This window comes from Anser anser, assembly GCF_964211835.1.
Source record: "Anser anser genome assembly, chromosome: 11".
Classification (NCBI taxonomy): Eukaryota; Metazoa; Chordata; class Aves; order Anseriformes; family Anatidae; genus Anser; species Anser anser.
Window position 1 is genome coordinate 15,435,862 of NC_139732.1, and position 12,355 is coordinate 15,448,216.

At 39.6% G+C, this 12,355-nt stretch overlaps 1 protein-coding gene across 16 annotated transcripts in view; it reads left to right on the plus strand.

Moving 5' to 3' along the window:
- The window catches only part of CDH11 (cadherin 11), a 464,785-nt gene that overhangs the window by 213,620 nt on the left and 238,810 nt on the right, over nt 1–12,355 (plus strand). For all 16 annotated transcript variants that reach the window (XM_083794688.1, XM_083794697.1, XM_083794684.1 and 13 more), the window contains one exon: nt 7,519–7,619. The gene's annotated coding sequence lies outside the window, so the exon portion shown is untranslated. The remainder of the gene's footprint in view (nt 1–7,518; nt 7,620–12,355) is intronic.

Here is a 12,355-nt window from a genome sequence, read left to right on the forward strand (position 1 = left end):
CAAGAAGCAGACTTTAAAGGTTTTAAGTATGGCTGTAGTTAACTATAACCAGCTGTTGCAAGATAACAGTGTTTCCATTGGAAAAGTGAGCCCCTTTCCCCTTCACAATGAAACCATTCTGCAGGCGTGTTTGGAAGCAGGCGGCTCTGGCAATGATCAGAATGAGGTGGGGGGCTGGGCCCCAACTTGTCGGGTCTTTCTGCTCCAAGTGACATTTATATAGCAATTCTATTTCTGCTACCGAAAGCCAAAACATACAAATCCATCTTATCCAGGCTATTAAGAAATAGAGAGCGAATGATTATTTTTTCCCCTTCCCTTCCATTCTCTTTTCTTTGCTGCCTCTGCTCTGCATCGATGTTTATTTTGAGTAATGAGGAAAAAATGATATTAGCATGCCTCCATCTATCTTTTAGAGTCTGGTAACATGATGTTTGAAATAAATCCAAACAATACCTGGTGGAGGAATACATCTTTGGAAATCCATCTTGCTTGTTAAAGGCATACCATAAAACAAATTTTCTTGTTTTGCTGTTTTCAATACATTGAAATGTTAGTTAGAAGTGCCTTTTTGAAGAGAGAAGCAAAAGCCAATTGCTTCCGTTCCAAGTCAAATGCAAGAAGGCCAGGAAAATAAAAGATCTGATTTGAACGCTTTTTGGCAGTTACGGATTTGTTAAATAGTTTGTTTTTAATTGCTTTCAAAAGTGAGGGGGAAGGAGAAATCTTTTGTAATTCGTGCTTCTGGAGAAAACAAATGTGGGAAATCAGGTTGTTAATATTAGAAGTTATAATGTGACTCACATGGTGCATAATCTCTGCAACAGTACAAGCAGCAAAAGCAGAGACAAAGAAACAGATGTGCAAACTTCCTACTAGTTAAATCCCTGCTATTTAGTCAACAGCAGGACTCGTTCTTTGTTTCATGATATTTCCTAGCTCAGAAACATCTCCATAGGAGGACATGAAAAGGTACTGCAAGAAAAGTGCTTTGCCATCTGCAGTCCGGCAAATGCCTCCTTAAAGCAACGTTCACAAGGTTGGCCTTAAGGCTGTAAAGGGGGGTAAGCAGCTATAGCTCCAAACCAGCAGCCTGGCTAGGAGCTTCCACATAGCTGAGCCAGATAGAAACTTGGTTGTCTGACCTCATACTTGCTTCTGCCAGACCCAAAGAGCTTTCCGAACTACAGGCAATAAAGAAGAGTTATGTTCCTCAGAGCAAAGCCAGCTAGTAGGTTATTAATGTAATCGGAGGCTGGGAATTGTTCTGTGACTGCTTTCAGCCTGGGAGGAGGCCCTGGTGCTCCGGTGGCGGCATGTGTGAAGACGAGGGCTGGTCTCTGCTAGCAGCTGGGGCTGCTACAGGAGCAAAACTACGTTTTGGTTGTGAAGCTGGGGGCCCTGGGGCTGGGACAGAACCCCAACCAGTTGCTCCGTGTTCTGCGTGCTGGTGTCACACAGAACCGTGGCAGGTAGATTTCCAGACCTGCCGTCTAATCTTCAGACCAGATAAATCTCCTACAGCAGAACACGGGGCTGCTGATAGAAAAGTGCTTTTTACACGTTTCACCTTATCTTGTGCTCTGAGGCTTTTTCCTTTCAAGATCCAGGTGCGGGTGGATGCTGAGTAAAACCATGAGCTCTGCCTTTTCTTCACTTTCTTGCCAAGGTGGGAGCCTGCACTGACAGCATCCCTGTGCCTGCATCCACCCCCACCTCCTGCTGCAGGTCGGGGAGTGCAGGTCCTCGCGGCTTGCCACGTGCTGGTTATCCTTCCGTCTATGGACAGGTTCCTGTGTGGAATTGCTGTAGAGTCTTGCCTTGCATTAATAATTTGGAAAACTGAAGAAGTTAAAGCTGGTGTTGTAGAACTGGGAGCCAGGCAGGGGGCTGACTGGGGGCCACTCTTTCCTCCCTAAGAAAGCTTTTAGCGACATTTAAAAACTTGCTGAAAAATGGGTCTTGGGTTGTTGCTTGCCAGTGTCTTTCTTCTGCTCATTTCTACATCGCAATTACAAATGGGTTTTATTTTTAAGCAGGGGAGAAGAGATTGGGTAAAGTATGAGTGGAGATCAGCAAGAGCCTAGAACTAGTTGGTAAGCAGTGGACCTTTTCAGTGTAATAGTTAAGAGAAATATGAACTCTTAAAATGCCATCTATTTGTTGCATGAGTTTTATCACTTGCCTGTGTAATTATCATAGGGTTAAAGGAAATTGTGTGTAATTTCTGCTGAAATTTGTAGTTGTTTCTGTTCGTTTATAGTACGCAAATCTCCCAATAGACTGTAACCCTAATTTTATTAGGCTAAATCATAGAGCGCTGCTGTTAAACTTAAGAGCCTAGGCAGTCCCACGGGTAGTTCTGATGCACGCAAGCTTAGAAGAGAGCTTTTGAAAAACAGCCCTGATTTATACTATTGTGTTAAAAGTGTGAACAACTTTCTTACTGATTTAAAACATGTCCCAAGTCACTGGTAGTGATCCGCATCACAGTTCCATGACCATTAATCATTTTATCATCACAAAACAAAGAGCCCCTTTCATGGAGAAGTGCTTTGCATGCACATATGCTATATCGCTCATTTTTACAGCCAAGGGAACGTACGAGTCATCTGCATCCTTTGAAGACTACATTTTAAGCTAATTTACTGAGGAATCAAAAATGTATTGTATTGATATCTTCGCACAAATTCATGAAGTTACACAAGTTTACGCAAGCAGAACATTTGGTCTTGGTAATTTGGGGATTTTTCCAAGCATGTATACATAGTAAACAGCCTGTTGCATGACTTGTAGATATGCAGTATATCATCAAATGGCTTAATTGCTGCAGTAGTACTTCTATACTGCTTTTCTTTCATCTTGGTTATAGTCCTCGCAAGGTAATGCATAGTACTGTGTGACTCAGGACATACAGAAACTCGTTTGAAGTTGCTGGATTTTTTGTGCAGTAGCTCAGTGGGATTTTTGCTACGTTCCTTCTAAACTACTGGCACGTGCTAGGCTGGCACAGGATTTTTGTTTGGCCTCGTCGTTAATGTTTTCATCTTTACTGAGGAAGGTATATGTTAACAGACCCGTAAGTCACTGTTTTCTGGTCCAAGCTGTGCCTATTACATGTGCATAGGTCGTAGAGAGTTCTCTTCAGTCATTGTGAGTCAATGAAAAAAATATACATCTGTGTATATACTCATACACCAACACAGACGAAACCATTAAGAAAAAGAGCCTGATGAATGTTAAAAAGTGGAGGGAGTTTATGCTGCTAAATTCAAACTTTGTATTTCACAGTTGCATGCTGCAGTTTTGGGCTGCTCACTTAATCGCGCATTATTTGCACTGACAAATGGCTTCTGCTTCATACAAGAAGCAATGCTGCAGCCTAAAAATAAAGTGGCTAAAAGAGTAGAAATGCTTCTGGAATTAATTGACATTTTGTGTTTCTTTTTAGTAACTGTTCATTTACCTAAATAATTCATGCATTTCATTTTTTTGTGTGTTCTCTTCAGCAGTGTAATGTTTCTTTCTAAGCATTTGTTAAGACAGTGCCTTTTTTAGATTGCCATTCTTTCCTCTGCTGTTGCTTAAGCAATGGCACATACTGAGTGTCTGGATCCTTATCAAATATGAGTCTTCAGTCCCTCAATAACTTCTGAATAACTTCTGTCCGGCTCATGAACATAGGCTGCTGCCAAGAAGAAGAGAGACCGCATCCTTTTGAAGAGACACAGTGCTTTTTCTCTGTGTTGGGATGCGTGTGATCTTTCTGTGGCTTCTCAGGATTCCTGCACACAGAAAATGCCTGGACTGAAAGACAGTTTGCTGTACTATGTTTCCTTTTTTTTTTTTTTTTTTTAGGAGCAAAGATCCCTTTTGTATTTAAGTCTAAGCATCTTTGAAAGCACTCTATGCAGTTCAGAGTGTTTTTTAAGATAAACTTCCAGGTATTTTGGCAGAAACTTGGGAAGTTCAAGTTATGTTCAATTATGACTCTCCTCAGGTAAAAGCAGTTAGAGTTGTTTCCTGCTGGAACTTCTGGGTCACATCAGTACAGACTACAGAGAAAGGTTAGGGGAGCTCTGCTTCATAACTCCTGGAAGATTTTCTGTGCAAGTTTTAACAGCTGAATGACAATGAAGACAAAAAAAAAAACAACTGTCAGATTTCACTGTTCTTCACCTTAGTGACTTCAAGTTTATTTTTGCCATCTCTGAATATGGTTCCTTTGTTTGATAATTTGGAAAGCCTTCTTGTAGTGAATTGTTAATAATGTGTTATGAAATATATAGTATTTCCTGCAAGTATATATTTTTACATAGCCGATGTGTTTGTATAACTAGCAAGCGTTAGTTTAAATCTGTATGCTCTGGTTCTCCTTTTGCAAACACGGTGTGTGACTGTACAAGTGTGTGCCGCACAGAGCTCTGCCAGGGATGGTCCCCTGCTCTAGAAGCAAGAGGGAAAAAGGGATCATCTTGCTTCGTAGACGGAGAATAGGAGCCTTTTTCAAAGGAAATCATTTTCAGAGCCTACAGTCATAAGGATGCCAACCACACTGTGTCTGGCACCAGAGTTATCTGGAAAGCTAAGCACAGTACTCAGATTTAATCACTATATTACTCTACAAAGTTTTGCTTCATGTGTTTGTCATTACTGACTTTATTTAGTCTGAAAGACATTTTCTTGTACTTGGCAATTTTTAGAAGGTATTGCACCATTTGGTAGTATTTGGAGACCTGTCTGCTTTAAACACTGGGAAGATGACAATTTTGGCAGTCAAAATAAATGTAAGAAGCCACTGTGGATTTTTTTTTTATCCCTTTTTCTTCCTTTTCTTCTGCTGTGGCCAGAAGAGCCAGCTGGTTGAGTCTCAGCTCGAGTGCAGCTGCTCCCAAGCCTGGCTGCAGGTCCTGCGGCCAAGCAGCCGCAGCTCGGCTGACCGCAGGGTGCTGCCATTGTCGTTTGGTTATGGCATGGGATATTTGTACAATACAGCACTTTAAAAACGCATCATTTAAATTAATGAGGTTCATCTCACCCGTTGTCATCCCTCGATACACTTCTTTGTAGATTAATTTGTGTTCGTGTTTTCTGTGCCTCTATTTTCATTAGTTAGAATTATTTCCATCAAAATTATGAAGCTGAAGTTGTATGAAACTTCTCAGGATAAATTATTGCAGCAGAAACAGCTCTTTGTGGCTTTCAGAATTTTTGGCTGTCATTACAGGTGTGTATTTACACATTATAGTTTGGATGTTGATACACTGAGTGAGAAAATCTTTGATGTAACTTTGAAAATGCTATACTTTTTGTTCTCTATACTTTGGCCTCATAATTAAGTCAGAGTATTTAAAATTTGCTGGAGGTTTTAAGTCATTAGTTATGCTTGGTTTAAATCATAGAATCAAATTTTGAATGGATTAATTTAGCTGTAAAGAGCCTTAACCCTTGTTTGACTTCCTGCTGCTGGTAGTTCAAAATATGATTTTATCGATTGATGAGGTTGATTATAAGGGATTTCCAAAACGCAGCCTTTTCCATTCAGTAGATGGTTAGGTTTGGTTTTCTTGCCAGAAAATTGATTTGGAAGCCTATTTCTAGGCTATTTCTAGAGTGACAAGTTAAAGATGATGGATGAAAATTCGGACCCAGAGAACGGGAGTATGTTGGGGGAAGGGAGGTTATGAGGTCTGCTGTCCTTCTCTTTTGCTATCACATCGCAGAAAGTTTTACTCTATTATCAAGTTCCATTTAAAAACCTGGAGATGAGTGTCGTCAGAATTATGTCAGCACTCCCTTTCAAATCCCAAATTACCGGAGAGAGAGAGGTGCATTTTCTCCTGTCTCTGCAGGTTACTGGGCTATAATGCTTTTCTGGAAAATGATGTTATATTTTGCTTTCCTTGATTTTTGTAGCTTTTAAGTAAGACTAAATTATAACTGACCTTCATCCAACAGCTGCAGCAACTCAAGCCACCTGTGTGGTCCAAAGAAAGAGACTCTGGTAGCCTTGACATTGGAGATCTAGAAGAAAACTATTAATATATTTAAAGGCTTTAACTGAGAATTTTCAGGGATTTCATTAAGTGGGAAAACTGAATTTAAAAAAAACGTGTACAAAAAATACCTAGCAAATATTTTAGGTCATGGTTCTTAATTAGGAGTTTGGAGGAAGTACGTGAAGTAGTCCTTTGTGTTTTCTGGACACTGTTGGCACTAGCAATATAACTTTTGCTTCAAGGTAGGGATCTGGCTTTGGGTGGGAGTGAATCAGGATTTCATAGAACTTTATCCCTTCTGGTACCCAGTCTGCCCCACAGCTTGTGGCTTCTCTGTGGGCCTGCACCTTGACAAATGCAGCTATAGCCTCTCCTCTGAGTAAAACGGACCTGTTCCCAGTCAGTGGCTCTTTCTCCATAGTCAAGGAGGTTAGAGATGTTTTCTGCTGTATTGGGCCCAAGTCTGTCATATTTTATGTGTGATGTGATGCTTAACACTTTGAGGCTAGGGATTAAACTTAATGAAAACTGCTGGATTCTTATTTACTCAGATTTATTTTGGTCACTAGCTACTGTGTGACTGTGATATTTGTTTATATATTTATTTATTTATTATTAGTAATGGTAGAGACTTTGGAAAACTAATCTTTCCTTTAGCATGCCACAGTCATTAACCACTCTTTGTCAAAGGTCTCACAGAATTTACAGCAAGGCTGTTAAATTCTTACCAGCTGAAATAACAGAGGTCATTTTCGTGTTGTTGTTGTGCTGGATGAAATGTAAAGTACAGGAAACAGAGGAGACATAAGAGAACCTTTCAGGAGATTTTGATTGAACCACCAAGTGTCTAAAAATGTTTTACTCACTTGGAGCTTAGTACTTTTGTGGGAGGGAAGGAGAGGAGAATATTTATCAGCTGTTCTGTGAAAGATATCTAAGACTTATTAAATGTTGATTCATGTTTTTCATTCCATTTTACATATAGTGTGTATATATATAATTCACCAAGATTACTTTGGTTTTTATTTATTTATTTATATCATAAACAAGTTTGTGCATGTTCTTTACAGAAAAGTGTATTTTCCTTTCTGTTGGTTGCTCTATATTATTTACATCTAACTTCCATAAACAGGATCATCTCTGAAATAATCGTCTTAAATTCTCCCCCGGGGAGGAAAGCATGCACTGTTTCAAATATTTTTTTATTGTTTATTAAACCATGTTTGTATTGTTTTATGATATGTTTAAAAATATTTGTGAGCAGATCTTGTAATTGTTGCTTTTGCACTAATAATGACAAAGCTAGTTCTGCACTAGTTGGCAAATATATTTCAAATCAGAATCGTGATCCTGCCTGTGACTGTAAATTCACATAGCTCAGATTTCAAGGAAACCCTCCTGATTTACATAAGGTTGTCCCAAATTTGAAGGAGATCTCTTACCTTTTATTATGTGAAATATCAGAAAGTGTTATAAACTATAATTCCACTGAAATGTATTTTCATGTAAAATCGTCTAGGAGCTCCGAGTGTGCTTTTCATCGCCCACAAGAGGAGGCGAAGCAGCCTGCTTCAGAGAGTGGAAAGTTTTGCCTGGTTTGGAAGACTGGTGAAGTTAAAGGTAAGAAGTTGAAAAACACGTCACTGGATAATGAGTGGTTTATTACTTCAGTTAATTTTATGAAGACCTTTTCCTTTTGCTAAATTGAAATTGTCTGTTTCTTGAAATGAGACACAAATTAACAGAGCCTTGCTCTGAAACCCTAACTGCTGGATGGAGTCTGTGCTGTATTTGTGGCACTGATGAAAGCCATTCCAGCAAATTGTCGAACAGCGGGCCAAGGGTTGATCTGTTTTACTCCTTGCTCATGTAGTTGGGATAAGAATGCACTGAAAGCACCTATACAAGACAAAGAAATATTACTGTGCTGGCAAAATGATTCTTGAGACCTCCTGGCCCAATTTATGAGAGACAAATTCCAATGAAGGGTAATAATAATGGCAAGGCTTTTAATAGTCCGTTGAGCCCTGTTTTGCAGGAGCTAGGCAAACACTGGGAGCTCTAAGGCTGCTCTACATTTGGCTGAAATTAAAGGTGCACATAGTGTTGGGGATTTGTTTTCCGATCTATAGAATTCTATGAAAACTGTAATTCAGCCATGCCCGGGGAAATGTCTCTATTAATGCTCCATTCATATTTTAAAAGTCAGTCCAGTCCTTGAGTTTTCAATGTTCCCTTACAACATCTGTTTACTAGCAAGTAAAACCATGCTCTAAGCATGGGGTCTGAACATTCAAAGGTTTTAAAAACAAGCCATTACAGAACCAGAAATCTAATCCTTCAGTTAATCAACAGCAATATTTGAAAAGGGAGGAGCTATTGGATATCTACATTGCCTCAGGTAAGGACCAGGAATAATGCACATCCAGAAACGAAATGTGTGTAAATCACTGCAAAATTGACCAAAGCTGCATTTCGTGGCATTCAAAATACAAGAAAGATCTGATGGGGGTGAAGGGAAGCTGTTCAGCTGCTGAAAAATACTTGATTTGTAATAAAAAGTGAGTTGTTTACTACGGCTAAAGTGTTTTTTTCTCCTTTTTATTGAAAGGCAAGCAACTTTGTATATTTATGATTACAATAATTTTAGCAGTAGCATTATCTTAATAAATTCTGACTTAAAAATTTGCCCTTCAGATTGAGAGACAAATGAATTTTTCTTTTCCTATCCTAAACTGTAGATAAATACAGGCTGTGTTTGTACATTTCAGTGGTGGATTGACAGACTTTTGTGCATGTTTTAATGGTGTTGTATTATTAATAATATACTGTAAAGGATGAGCTGAATCTCACAGTGTAGAGACTAGATATTTTTTTCCCAAATATGAGATGTGCTTGGATCTGTTTTCAAGCTGCCCACCTGTAGATGACATGATTTTAAGTGTCTCACAGGATAGCAAATCCTGTTCACAGTCTTCAGTTACGTAGTCCCGGCACCTGACAAGTTCACTGGCCACTCTCTTGGACTAGGAATGAGGAGAGAGAAATACATACAATTGATCTTAGGTGTATGAAAACAAGTCTGCAGTCAGTAGGATGGAAAATGAATGTTGCCTCTCTCCTGCTTTTTGGTATAATGTTTTAAAGCATACACCTGGCCTTTAATACTTGCTAGTAGATCTATCTTAAAAAGCCAGAATTTCTGGTAGAGCTGTCCCTAAAAGTATGTTTTTCATGATTGCAAGCAGTGCAAATTCCGTGAGGCCTGAGCTTCGGCTCAGCATTGTTTTTCAGGAGAGTAACCAAGTAACTGGTGCAGTAGTAACTGGGAGTTCCCTACTGTCTTTGGTCTTCTCAAGTGAATCTGTTCTAGATCTCCAGCTAAGCTGATCGTGCTGTTGTAGGACGTACTAGACACTTTATAGACTGATATACTTCAGTGGAGCAGTTTGACACGTAGCTGCTATGTGATCCCTGGAGGAGCAAGTTTCTCTGATGTTAATCACTCTGCCTCATCCCCTATTCCTTAAGTAATCCTCCTGAAATCCTCTTGTGCACACATGGCTCCTGAACACAAAGAAGAAAGGTACTGTTCAGTGAGTGGAAAAGTCACCTTGTGTTTATGTCATGAGGTACAGAAGTGCAAATGAAGTCCTGTATGTGCAGTGCATGTAAGTGTCTAATTCTTTAGTGACAAAAGACCATGTTATCTCGAGTTAGTTTCAAAGGGCTAGGGTCACGTTCTCTCCCTTGCTGGGACAATGTACGCCTTCATACAATAAATTCCTCTAAATGTTTCATCTGACTGCAGGAAAAATACCTTTGGAGAAGAATTATTTAGTTACGCAGTTAACGCATGTGCTAGGTAGAGGACACAAAAATGTAATGGTTCTTTGTGAATGAGCAGGCTTTCCTTGGGTTTACCTAAGGAAAGGTATCTCTCTGCATCTGTCTGGTTTGCTATGAGATGAATATAGGAACTTTGTTAATCTGTGCCAGGTAGTTTTCATTTAAAAAGTCAAACGTTAAAAGACACAGCAGGCTGCCTGTAAAAGCCTTCATGCAAAAGTTGGCTCCAGGAGTGTCTAGCTCAGGGCTGGGGAGAGGCATGGCAGGGTTTCTAGGAGGCTGCTTCTTCCCAGCTGTTGATTTGTCTGTGTCAATAAAGTAACACATTTCCTCTGTCTTCATTGTTCCTGTGTAGACCATAGCAATAATGGCAAAAACTTACCGTCTTTTTATTTTTCTGATAAACAGACTAAACACTGGGTGGTGAGAAATCTGCTGAATAAGGTAGCATGTTTTCATGATGCTGTGCGTGGGAGAAAGCTCCGGGTATGTTTTGTCTCATGAAAGAGCATCTTGCCTCTTTCTGCAAAATGGGGAGAAAGCCAGTGCTTCCGTTGTAGGGGCAGAGATGTAAAAATACTCTAAAATGTAATCCTGGAAAAGTGAAAGGAGAACAAGTCAGTCTTTAAAATGTCAGGCACCAGTGTTTCTGATGTATTACACTGAAATCATGTGTTTTCGTTGGTGTTACTGGATATTTAAGAGAGGTTTTAAAGTATGTACTTTACGAAATTAGTATTATAATTTTTCATTGCTTTCACACTGGTATTATAACCTGTATGCATAGACTTAGCTAATATTTGTGTAACTTTAATTTTGTGAATTAAAAACAAACGTGGTTAATTTATGGTTGAATCTTTCACTTGTACATCAACAAAGCAGAACTGAGTACTTGAAGTCCGGCAACCTGCCTGGCCCGGGCTTGTCTAATGGCCGTATCGCAGCCGTCTGCTTGCCCACCAAACACCTGTTCCGTTTCCATCTCTCTAAACTTGCTTGGCCTTGGTACCCTTTTAAGACAGACTCTGAAAATAGCAAAGGTCTCTGGCCAAGCACTGCAGCCCTGACTCCTTTGAGCACCTGGTCCTGCTGCAGGAGAGAGAAAGGGAGAGGAGAGAAGGGAGCTTTGGTGGTGGGGCAGCTACAGGGGGCAGAGAATCCTCCCGAGGCTGTGGTCAGGTGATGGCAGCTAATGTGTGGGGCTATGGTAGATCCATAAAGGCTTTTGACCACGCAGAAGGCTAGGGAGGAGAAACAAAACCATGCTATTCACGAGGTCTTCTAGGCACTTCTGAGCATTTGGCAAGAAGCTGGGATGTAAGACTTAAGGAATCCCCTGCCTTTCTGGAATGAAGTACTCCTTCAGATGTGCTTCCTGTAGGTGTGGCACAGTTTTTGCCCTCCAGGCTTATCCATTTTGTTCTAATTCCTCACCTTGTTTTTAATTTCAGTAGCTTTATTGTGTTGTTATGAAAAATGACATCAATGCAGTGTTAGACATTCGAAGTTGGAGATGGTGAAGTGCAGCAAAAGCAGCGTTGTTATGCCATGAGTTGAATGACGCTGAGAGTAAAATATTTCACTTCTTGAGGCTCGCAGATACACAAATAAATCTCAAGAGATGTATTAATATGCAACAGTAATTTGTAATATAACTCAACTAAACGTTGACAAATCCACTTGATGCAGGCCTGATAAGATTTTATTTTCATATATATTTTTTTTTTAATTTTGGCTGCTTAAAGTGTTGTACTCACCAGAACTGATGTGTCAAGATAAATGCATATAAGTTATTTCCCTTTCCTCCACCCTATTTATCATCAGTGAGGAGAAGAATAAAAGACTTTTACATTTTCCTGGATGCTACACTTTTACTTTGTTTTATTGTGACATCTGTCACACAAAAGTTTTATCCTCTTAAGCATCTTACAGGGAACTGCCATTTCATGATGAGGACTTAATCTTTGATCATGACATATTTTAACCAAGATGTGTCAGGCACTGTATTTTCTTCAAAACTGAGGAGCTATTGGAGGTGTTTAGTACTAAACAGAACTTTGGGGAAAAGGAATATAATTTTTTGTGTGGTGAAGAATATTATGGTGCAAGTGAGAGCAATTTTTAAAAGAAGCAGAAAAGAGGAGAGGTATAAAACCTCAATAACTAGAGAATGTGCAAGTCTCTGTTCCATACTGTATTGATTTTTTTGCCTCACAAAATGGCAACTGCCTCATGTATACAAGCTTCATAAAAACCAGTACAGGCTTAGTTGCACTGCTCTGAAAAATGTGTGACCAAACTCTGAGTTCAAATATAGGAAACCTTTCCTCGTGCCAATGATACCTCACTATTTCACCCTGCGAGACAGTTTCAGTTTATATGATGTAACAAAAATATTATGGGTACCGTTTAATTTGGATGATCATCAGGAATCATAATCATGGGATGCTTCTGCATGTTTCTTCTGAATCACGTGAAGATTAGAAACAACAAAAAGCATGGTTGAG